The sequence below is a fragment of the Nicotiana attenuata genome, unplaced genomic scaffold (assembly GCF_001879085.1).
Source record: "Nicotiana attenuata strain UT unplaced genomic scaffold, NIATTr2, whole genome shotgun sequence".
Classification (NCBI taxonomy): Eukaryota; Viridiplantae; Streptophyta; class Magnoliopsida; order Solanales; family Solanaceae; genus Nicotiana; species Nicotiana attenuata.
The window spans coordinates 438,023-449,759 of record NW_017670617.1 but is presented as its reverse complement, the minus strand read 5'-3'; the positions used below and the strand labels follow the sequence as shown (position 1 = coordinate 449,759).

Below are 11,737 nucleotides of genomic sequence, written 5' to 3'. Positions count from 1 at the left end.
CACAGAGAATGGGAATAGTAACAACTTGATAGCTTCCGGGGTCAAATTTGGCTGCCTTTGGGTCACACAAATAGACAGAAAATTTTTCAGGTGTTGCTGAGGGTCTTTAATGTGTGATCCGGAGAACAATACTTTATTCTGCAGAAGATGCAGCATATTGTTGGTTATCTGGAAGGTCTCCGCTTGAATTGCGGGAACAGCTATGGCAGTGGCCAGGTTATCAGCTGTGGGCTTGTGCAGCATAAAATGCAGCTTCGGGCACAAGAGGTGCCACTACTCTTACGTTGGGGTCTGCTGGCGGATCCCCAACATTTCCAATGACGTTTTGTGTGTCACCCATGTCAAATTCGAGTTGGTTTGGTTGTTGGGATTGTTGTGTTCTCTTGTTAGCACGGTTCAATGCCCTAAATGTTTTCTCGGGGTCTGAGAGTTCTTCTAGCAGTTCTCCAGTCCTCGAAGAATTTCTAGGCATACACCTGAATTCCACAAGAGTTCAAACGTTAGAATTTCAATGAAAAGATTGGGTATAGAGAAAACTAACTACACTAAGAATTTTGTACTTCTTTCAATTGTAATTGATAACACCGTTAACTCCCGGGCAACGGCGCCAAAATTTGATCACGCCCAACTAATCCTTATAAAAAGACACGCGGGCGTTGCAAATATAGTCTGAGTATTTATGCCCAGAGTCGAACCCACAGGGAATTAACCTATTAATTACTTTATTTGGATGTACTCAATTCTATGGAATCAACTTCCCCAAACTTTATAAATCACAGTTGATGGTATTACTAATAACTAAGACTGAAAGTAAATAGACAGCTGAAAACTAACTATGCTTCAGTTGTAAACAATTATGAGAAGGTTCTAAGGCTATGATTTCCCCTATTGATGGAATCCCTTCCGGTTATGCTTCATATAAATTAACCAACACATCTCTATCAATCATGAGCACTCTATTTACCGTAAATCTCTCCCGAGTAATCACAATAATTTACTAGACGCACTCTCCCGAGATACGCTAGCTAGCTTAGTTTATTACAGCTCACGTTAGATTGCACCCAAGGCTTCGTTATTCCTAATCCCGCCTTTAAACTCACAGTTATAGATCCCTCTTATACTTTGGGAGTGATGTTGTTCAACAACTACCTAAATATGCACTCTCTCCCGAGTCATGCACACTAAATAGGCACAGCTAATTGAGGATCCTGTCAATTAACCACAACAAACACGTAGTTGAACAAATAGAGATAAACTGGCAATCTATATTGACATAATCAAGAAGTTCATCCTTCAATAGGTTCCATCAAAATCCTAGACAAAGGATTTAGCTACTCATAACAAAGTAAGAGAAAACTATTAAATTGTTCATAATGTAAAAATTGCAAGAAATAGTAGAGATAAAGAACTATAATGTTTTGGGTGATCTCTGACTCTTGTTCCTCCTCCAAAAGTAATCAAAAAAATAAGCTTCTTCTTATCTTGGGCGAGCTTATACAGCTTATAAGGGTTTTACAAAAGTTTCCCCGAATTGACACTTCGGCCCCCAAATTTTCAGATTCGTGAACAGTTCACTGTGGCCGTGGCGTGGACCGCGGTTAACCGTAATGAACAGTGCCCAGTCTATTTTTGTGTTTTATCTTCCACGCGCTGCACTGCGGTCCACCGCGGTCGAGGTGGACCTTTGTTCAGGTCATTTTTTTCTGCTCCTTGGTGTTCGGGTACTTCTTGAATGGGTATTTTCTTCACATTATCGCCTCCAAACACTTTATGTTGCTTCCTCACATATAATATTCCCTGCGAAACCAAATAACACTATTTAAAATATTTTGTTGGTAATTTACCTTCTAAAACAACAACAAAGCATGAGCAATTAAGGTGTAAATATCAACTATATAGCTTACTATCAATGTCCTGAAGTTAAGTTCAAAAGTTAAGGACATGAGCAGAAGGGTATTTTCGTCCGGGCAGTTAAAGTTTATTAAAGCAGTGGCTAAAGACTAAAGACATTTTAAACAGTGACTTAAAAGTAAATATATGTGTTATTAGTGGATAACCGTGCACTTCCCCCATATAGGTTTTCTCGCAAGCCCTTTTGCCTACATAGTGCATTTTCGTTGCCTTCTGTTTTTATCGCCCCTCACTTTTTACGTCAATTCTTTATTCAAATTTACCGTCTTTCCAAAAGAAAAATATTCAAAATTTTTATTTTCTATATTCTATCTCTATCATATTGCTTAAATCATAAACACGGATTAAAAAAAAAAGAAAAAAATAGATATCATCCAAATAATTACAAGTGCTTGTATAATATATAGGATAAATATGCTAAATTATTTATTGTATTAAAATTTTATTATATTTAAATATAAATTTTAAAATAATGATTAGGGCTCCACATGCAAGGCACGTGAAATGGAGACAAGTCTGAACAAGTTTGATTACCCCCTACACAACAACCGGAATAAGATTTAAAATTTTTGTGTAAAGGATACATTGTCTCAGCTACTCTTGGTTTTGCTTGAGCAAGAAGTGGCAATGTACAAAAGAGATCACTCTTCAACGACTCAATTAAATCATTGCATGGTGAATTTGGTGGTAAACTCCAAGTAAACCCGTGGAGAAGCCTAGCAGGTAACATGGTAGTAATGGTAGAACCAAGTTTCACACCAGGGCACCCTCATCGTCCAATACTAAATGATAACAAGCGTAACTCAGAATCATTGAGAACTACTTCACCATTATTTTCCTTGAGATGGCGCTCAGGCTTAAACTTCATCGGCTCCTCCCAAACTCTAGGGTTCCGACCAAGTCCTAGACGACTTAATAGCACTACACTCCCTTTAGGGATGAAGTATTTTTCACTAATAATAGTATCAGAAACAGAGACATGAGGAACATTAAAAGGCGATATTGGGTAGAGACGGAAGGCCTCTTTTATGCAAGCTTTGACATAATTTAGTCGTGCCAAGTCTGATTCTTGAACCAATCTATTGCTCCCAACGACAGTGTTGAGTTCTTCTATGACTCTTTGCATCAATTGTGGTTGGTTCAACATTTCTGCAAGTGTCCATTCAACTGCATTTGAGGGGTTATCAACTGTTGCCAACATGAGTTCCTGTATATTAACCGTTTGTAATTAGTCAGACATATCAACACCATTTCACAAGGTGAACATTATATTATTATTGAAATTAATTATTTATATGGTAGGTTGAAGGGAATGGAAATGTTTTAATTTGTCTTGAAATTTGGTAGTCTTTTTTTATTGTTCTGAATTATGATTCAATCAGAAAATCCATCCGTGTAATCCAAGTAAATATTTTACTATTCATTGTAATGTGATATTAAGGAAGAAAACAGCGACCATTTTAAATAAATATATCATTTTAGTTAAATGAGGGGTCACACAATTCAACAATATCATTCACATGGTTTAGGGGATTGAAAGTATACTTACAAGGACTTATGCTTTAATCTCTTTAACATTCATCAACGGATTTCCATTGTCATCCTTGGGCATTATAAGAACATCAAGGATGTCTTCTTCCACAGTTTTGGTGCCATCCTTCCAAATCTGAATCCTCTGATCAATTTCAGTATCAATGTGTTTTATTGCCGTGGCAAAGGCTTTCTTGATAATTTTTTGGTGACCGTCCAAATCAAACACACTTAATAATGGCAAGAAATCTGAGATACCAAAAGAATAGAGGTATTCAAGAAGTGTGAAGAGTGCATCAACTTGCTCCTCAACTTCTTTTCCAAATAATCTCTTGCTGAAAAATCATATTCCAAATAACATTCCCACAATAATATCTTGTCACTTTCCTCAAGTTGATTACCTGTTGGTTGCTGCATTCATTGTAAATATATCGAAGAAGGTGGTCAGCATCTTCATCCCTTTTATGACTAAGCCATTGAAGAGATATTGGTGAGAGCACATGAGAAGCAACGATTCTTCTCATTTTCGTCCATTGATCACATATGGGGAGAAACACTAAAGTCAAGTATCCATTGCTAACTGAGGTTCGCGGACATGCAAATAGGCCTTGCTGAGAAAATAGAGTCTTGATTCTTTAAGAACTCACAAGCAAGCTCGGGAGAAGTGACAGGAATGACATGGACATTACCAAGACGAATGCAAGCAATTTGTGTCCATTTCCTCCATTAGTTTCTGTATCACATGAGATGTTGGCTTTCTATTTAGGAGAATTTGAGGAAGGCTGCCAATTATCGGCCATGGTTTTGTACCTGGGGGCAATGGCTTATTAGATTTCTTGTTTCTTACACTCCATTTTCTTGTGACCTTAAGGATAATAGTAGTGAATATTATCCAGAAAAAGGTATTAATAGAGATACAGAAAGTGCATATGAAAATGGAGACTACATAAAGTACAACAATAAGGTTTGCTATTTTAGAGTATCTAATTATTTTTTGAACGGGTATGTATAAGCATGCAATCCACTATTTATACCTCTGCATGAGCTTCGGGGTCGTTTGGTAGAGGTCAATATAGAAGATAATGCATGCATTAGCTTTTGGTATGACTAATCCTTTATTTAATATACTATTTCAATCTATATATTACAAATGCAAGTATTAGTTATACAATGTGTTTGGTATTATCCTATGTATAACTACTACATAGCAAACCATGGTATTAGAAATACCAAGACTATTAATGCATGCATTAGCGTGGTTGAAGATGAAATTATCCTTAAAGTTCCTTAATGCTAAAGAATATGGAGGAATTTTTTTTATACAACTAATTTTCTTAAACTTTATGCAATGCATTTTAATTTTTAGTACACCGCACCAAACGTTAGATAACAAATAATCTCTGCATAACTAATACTTACGTTACTAATCCATGCATTACTAATTTTTGCATCAATAATATACCTTATTCAGCACTATTATTATACACCCTACCAAACGACCCCGAGTTTAGACTATAACTCTTCATATTCAAACACTGTTTGTATGTGTATGTTTTTGATATTTTCTTTGAGTCATTCTTAACCAATACTAAAGATATCATATTGATATGTTGTCTGGATGATAACACGTCTTAATAATTTTTTCTTCAATATAACGTTTGTTTATAAGGGTTTAAGTTATATATACAGTTATAATATAAAGGATTTCCACCAGCACAGGCACCAGGTAATTCTGCCCCTCTATAACTTAGGTATATATAAAGAAATCACCTAAAGTTTATCTCTGAAATTTGAACCGTAGTCTCCAAGGTTTACACCAATTTTATTGACCACTGGGCTATAAAGGCCACACACTTAGCTACTTGTTGCGGCAATAAACTTAACATGACAGTATACAAATATGTTACGTAGTCAGTACGCAAAGAACTTAAAATTTTTGCAAAATAATTCCCCTTTCAACCTGCAGTAATTTTTATTTTGCTGGGTACAGATGCTTCAATTGTTTCTCTTTTTCCTTTTCAAATTCTAGCTAACCCTGTGGCTAGTTCAGTTCTCATGCACTCACTCTTCAATTATTCTCCTGAATAATTGTTCAGCATTGGATTGAATTATTAGTAATTACCAAAGATTCCATATGCCTTCCCAATTATTTTGATGTTTAATGCATTATGGTTATATAAATAATACAATTTGAGATAAAAAAGTACAAAAGTTTGGCTCATGTTATTTAACTGCTCTAACAATAATGACGAATATGTAATCAAGCACCTCATCTAATAACATCAAAAGTTTAAAAACTATGTGTTTGTTGGGTCTTCTACACTTTGCTTTTTGCGATTTGAAGATATAAATTATATTCTTTGTGGCAGGTGGTATCATATATCATATATATAAAATAGAAAGGCTTCATTTAGGAGCGCTGTTTTCATCCAACTAGTTTTATCGTAAATAAGCGGTTAAAGTTGTAAATCTATTATATTCACTTTTTGGAAGACCTTAATAGTCCTTCTTGGTAACGAAAAAAATAATATTGTTATAGAGAGGTTTGAGTGTATACGCTTTAAAGCTTCAATACCTTCATATTTTTCCCCCTTATCTTTCTTATATATGAAAAAACCAAACACAAAGAATAATAGTATTCGCATTCGTATTCGTATTTGTATTCGCGGCCCATTCAATACGTGGATGTCCCATTATAGCTACAAGTTCAATTTGAACCAATATATTTTCAAGCGGAGTAAATATTTTGTGTAAAATTTTATAACACTTGTAAAAAAGAGCAGGTATGAACTCATAATTTTAAAAATATAACGAGTTCAATGCTAACAACCTTAATATGGAACAAATAGAATTTAAATCCTTAATCTTCCTCTGTTCAGTACCATTAGGAGGGTATTATCTTTATTCAGTTCTCTTGGTACTTTGTTCCAGCCAGGAGATTTAAACTTTTAGGGCTATTCTACTACCTGAATATTATTTTATTATTAATATTATCATCGAGATATTTCAATTTTATTTTTCTCCATAAGAATTAAGATTCCTCTCAAAATATTTTCTCAGGTACAATTTTGCCAGAGTTATTTAGGTATGTGATTGTATTTGTTAGGTGATTGAATAAAGATATTAACCTACTAAGGGGTTACATGTCTCAATTCAATTCTTAGAATTGGAAACATAGGGAGTAATTTACTCCTTTAGTGGGCCTACACGAGGCAAATTTGAATTAGAATTAGAAATTACGAGTTGTGGATACCAAATATCTAAATCTTTCAATAGCCAGTGGAAAGTCATAACTATGTTATTTACATTACCATCTATCTTGTAGACTTCTATATAGTAAAAAAAAAAACCTCAAAACTAAATTGCTAACGTGGAGACCAAGCAGCTTAACTTCGTTAATTTGACTGCAAAAGAACAAATTAGTTAAGGAAAAATGAACTTTAACTAATTCTGTACTATTAATTTTAAGCAGCTGGAAGACAAAGATATTCAGCGGATTTGTCAAGCAAATATCAAAGAATTTGGAACCAAAGTTAGCTAGTGTATCTTGTTTTCTCATGTATGATAGTGATAGTGATTATTATTTTTTCTAACAGTTAGATCCACAAGAAATTGTTGATCATCAACGATATCTCATGGTGTTCAATGACTTGTGTTTTCTCAGAAATTAATTGTCTGATCAGTTAGATCTACAACAGTTGAATATGATTAACGTTATTTCTTATAGTTGGCTAAAGGGGCGGGTCTAGCCCATTACTTGTGGGTTCGAATGAATCCGTCGTTTTAGCTCGAACAGTGTAAGTGTGTTCAAAATTCTCTAAAATGTATAAATAAGTAATAAATTTATCAAATAATCAAATGTGTTGCGATAGTGTGATGACCAATAGGTCATTAGTTTTAGCCTTTATTTTTGTGTCCTAGAGCTCAATTAGCTCCGCTTAGTGATTCTTGATTTGCGTGCATAGTCTGTGTCTTTTTCGGATTGTTTTTATTTGAAAAACTGAAGAAAATATGAAGATTAGCCTTAAAAATAATTTGAGTTGACTACGGTCAACATTTCATGTGAAAAACTGAAGAAAATATGAATTTGAAATGTCACGCCCCAAACCTGGGGAGGCATGGCTGGCACCTGGTGCCGTACTGGCCCGAGCGAATTCACGATCCAAGTTTTCCCACCGTGAACTGTCGTAACGGCACCTAGTCTCTACGACTAGGTAAGCCTAACAATTTAGGGAAAAAGAAACATAAGATAAAACTAGCCAAAAGATGCGAATAAAAACATAATGAATATGTTTAAGATGCCGCTCGACATATACAAATATACACTCTCAAACTAAATCAACTCCCAAAATCCGGAATCTCATAAAATCACAAGATATGGATACTACATAGTGTTCTAATTCCAGAATGTCTAGTCAAAAGAAAATACAAAAGGCTATAGCTAAAAGAGAGAATAGAGAGGGAATCCCCGGTCTGCGGACGAGGCAGATATACCTCGAATTCTCTGAAGATCACCTCGCCACACTGATAGTGTTGCGGCCAAACGCACACGCAAGTATACGCGGTCGTCAAGTAATAAAGTGACTAAAAGTCGGATGTCGAACCCACGAGGACTTGTGATTAACTATTAACTAAATTAGACTATCCTTACTATCTAAACAATAATTAAAACTAGAAGTATTTGATTCTAAACTAATTGAAATAAATAAAAACAAATAATGAACTTTGCATAGAGGAAGAACAGATTTTTATGATATCAATGTAATGAAAACGATCTAGGGTTATGGGCTATCTAACAATTGTCACACCTCCTTTTTTACACACCTACCCCGAGAGGATAGTGTATAAGGGAATTTTTCCACTTTAAGTGACATTATTCGAAATGGGATTATTTATTTATCAGAGTCGCCACTTGGGATAGGTTTGGCTTTTGGTGTCCCAAGTCACCGGTTTATCTTGAATCCCAAATCGAGGAAATTTTCGACTTTCCAAACGAAGTCTGCGAACCAGAAATTCTGACTAAGGAATTCTGTTGACCCGAGGGAATGTGTAAGGCACCCCTGGATCCCGTGGTTCAAGCACGGTCGCTTAAACTATCATAATTGGCCTAATATCTGATTTTAAAATATGTTCATCCTGTAGTGCAATTTTAAATTATTTACCGCTTTTAAATGATTTTTTAAGGAAGATTGAACGTCGTATAAAACATGTTGTTGGATCACGTCACATGAAATGCACCCGGATCCGAAACACATTTTATTCAACGTTTTGGGATTTGGATTTGGGTCACATGAAATGCGCACCCGAATTTAAGAAGGTAATATTATTAAATGACGAGCCTAAAGCAACTAGCGTGTTGATATCTTTGCGGGAGGCCATGAAAATTCGCTAAATGGCACGTCCTGAGTTCTAAAGATTTTTAAAAAAAATATATATAATTAAAGAAGGCCACGCAATTTGTGAATTTTGTTTGGCGCGGCACACCTCAATTTATTTTAAAAGGACATCCTAAAGATGAACTATTATTATCTATTAAGGATTGTCTCTAGAAAACTTAATTGATTAGCACTATGAAGTAATTAAAGGCATTCAAGAAAGTTCGGGCCTCAAGATCAAGTCCAAACATAAACAAGGGGACCTCCATTATTGAAGGCCTCTTAATTCAAGTCTGCCACTTGACTTGAAAGGCCCAAGGCCTGCATTATAAATTTAAACCAGTAGCCTTAATTAAGGCCTTCAGCATATTGGGCTTCGAAATTAGCCCAAGAAGAAGGATGAGTCATTCAGCTTTATAAGAAGTTGTTTAACGTTGGGCCTCAGCACAAGCCCAATTCGGAGGCAAGCTAGAAATTAGGACTTAAGATCAAGTCCCTGATCAGTCCACAATTTAACAAATGAACCAATTCAAAAGGGGCTGGTAATGTTTGGGCTTCTTATCAAATAACTGGGCCCAAATCTCATTTACACAAAAGCTGTCCAGCTTTGGCTCATAAATGAGCCCAAATCCAATTCTGATTTTACTTTGGGCCTGCTAACAATTTTGTGAACGAATGAACAATTTATTCCAATCGTGATATCCAGGCTCAAAGGGCCTCAAATTTATTCAAGCAAACTGCCAAGGTGTGGCCCAAAAATATGAAACCAAATCATGCATTGATTTAAATTGGGCCTCGCAATACTGATCTTAAATCAAAAATTAAGCTTAACAGTTCATAAACAACTGAACAATTCAATTCATTCAAATCAAGTGCGTATTGACTTTACATTCTAATTTCATACTCATATTCAACTCCTACATATGCTATGACTAACATATCTATTTCTGAGATTTTAGCTCCCAAAACAACAGTCTAACTCGCACTTTTTTAAAACTGAATCATGGACTAGAATTGAAAATAAACTACTAAACATCTGATTACCAAAGCAACATGAATTTGAGAGATGAATACTTCCACATAACAGTCCAATGTACAATTTTCAAATATTCAAATAGGCTAGTAATTCAATCAGTTTCAGCAGAGATGAGAGAGTAACAATGATCTTCAATATGCCATCATTACATTTAGGTGAATCGGATAAGCTACACATCACTATGATACACTACTGGAACTTAGAAATTCTTATGTGAATTTGGACATGGAAGGCACAATAGAAAAGCAGTCATCCTTTCACAGCAACTTCAAATAATCCACAATTGTATGTTACATATCATTTCCTTAGAAAGTAAAAGAGTACCTGGAAATTGAACCAAAATAAGAAAATTGAGGTCAGCTGGGCAGCAGCAGTGTAACAGTGTTCAAGCAAAAAATCACCCAGGGAATTGAAGGAGGTCAGTTCAAATTTAAGCTTGAATCAATAACAGTGTGAGCAAAACCAAGCAGGAATCTTATCAAAGCTGTAGATCTAGGATCCGGGTGTTTTTGAGCTCTTAAAATCAGACCTCTCAACTCTAAGTCAAATTCTAGGATCTAAGAACTTTTAAGAACTTTCAGATCTGGAAATTTTCCCTCTTAAACTCCCAGGATTTCACACTCTTGAGTTTTTTTTGGATTTTTTGATTTGAATTTGAAATTTTTTGATTTTGTGGATTTCTAAACTTGTATTGCAAGGCAGGGTACTGCCTTTTTATAGGCAAAGTTAGGGCAACTTTCAGAAATTTTACTTTACACCCTTGCCCCCTCTTTTAACTTCAGTTTTTAGCTTAGAAGTCCTTAAAGGACTGTCTTATTGCCCAAGTTATACCAACCAATTCCTGAATTTCAAATTAGAACCCCCATATAGAAGGTTCTAGGGGGTTCTATTTTCAGTTATTGCAGGGATTCCCTAATTGAACTACCCAATATACCCTTAGTGCCCCTGACTACCGAAGTCTACCAACTAGTCTGGGCCAAATGACCCGATTCAAAGGGCCTACTGATTTTAAGCAAGGCCCAAATCCCTATTTTGCAAAACTAAATCAGAAATTCTTAACAAAGGCAAAGAGAATTGAAATCAAACTAATTCTAATTAATATTGTATCCTAAGACTAATTCTATTATTGAACTAATAAAAATAGTAAAATAACAATTAAAAACAAACAAGTAAAAACTGTAACTACAATTAAAAACGAAGTAAAATTAAATCACGTAAACAAAAGGTAAGAAAAACAAACAGGGAACTATATAATCACAAGCAAATAACATAATTAAAATAGCATGACTATAAAAAAAAAAACAGAACTCTATGACTAACAATTTTTTTTTTAAAAAATAAACCAAGAACAAGCAAGCAAGTAGCATGACAGAAAACAAATAAAAAAAATAGTGAAAAATAAAAGTGAAGGGATTACCAGATTTGAAACTCGACCTGGGCAAGTCACTTTGAAATTGCTTGACCAAATATGAAATTAGGGTTCTAGGCCGTTTTGATCTAAAATTCGAGCCATTTTGGGACGATTTGAAGGTTATTGGTTGTGAATTCGAACAGAGGAGGGTGAGGTAGGGTGTAATTTTGGTGGGGTTTTGAGGCGGCGCCGCCGGACACGGCGGCGACGGCGGCTAGGGTTTCGTTTATTCGACGGGTTTGGGGGGGATTTGAGGGAAACGGGGCTTGGATTTGGAAAGGGGAGGTGAAGGAGAAGCCATGGTGAAAATTTGGGGGCATTTGGACCATTGCCCCCGGAGGCGATTTTCGGCCGGCGGCAGACGGTGTGGGACGACGGAGTTAGGGTTCAGGTATTGGGGTATGAGAGAGACGTAGGGTAGGGGGTTCTGAGGGGGGTGGTGGTCATTTGGACATATATATATATATATATATA

The 11,737-nt window shown here is 35.6% G+C and overlaps 1 pseudogene; it reads right to left on the bottom strand.

Annotated features, from left to right (window-relative positions):
* Window positions 1–1,312: 1,312 nt before the first annotated feature.
* LOC109241561 overlaps window positions 1,313–11,737 on the bottom strand; it is a 16,320-nt pseudogene continuing 5,895 nt past the window's right edge.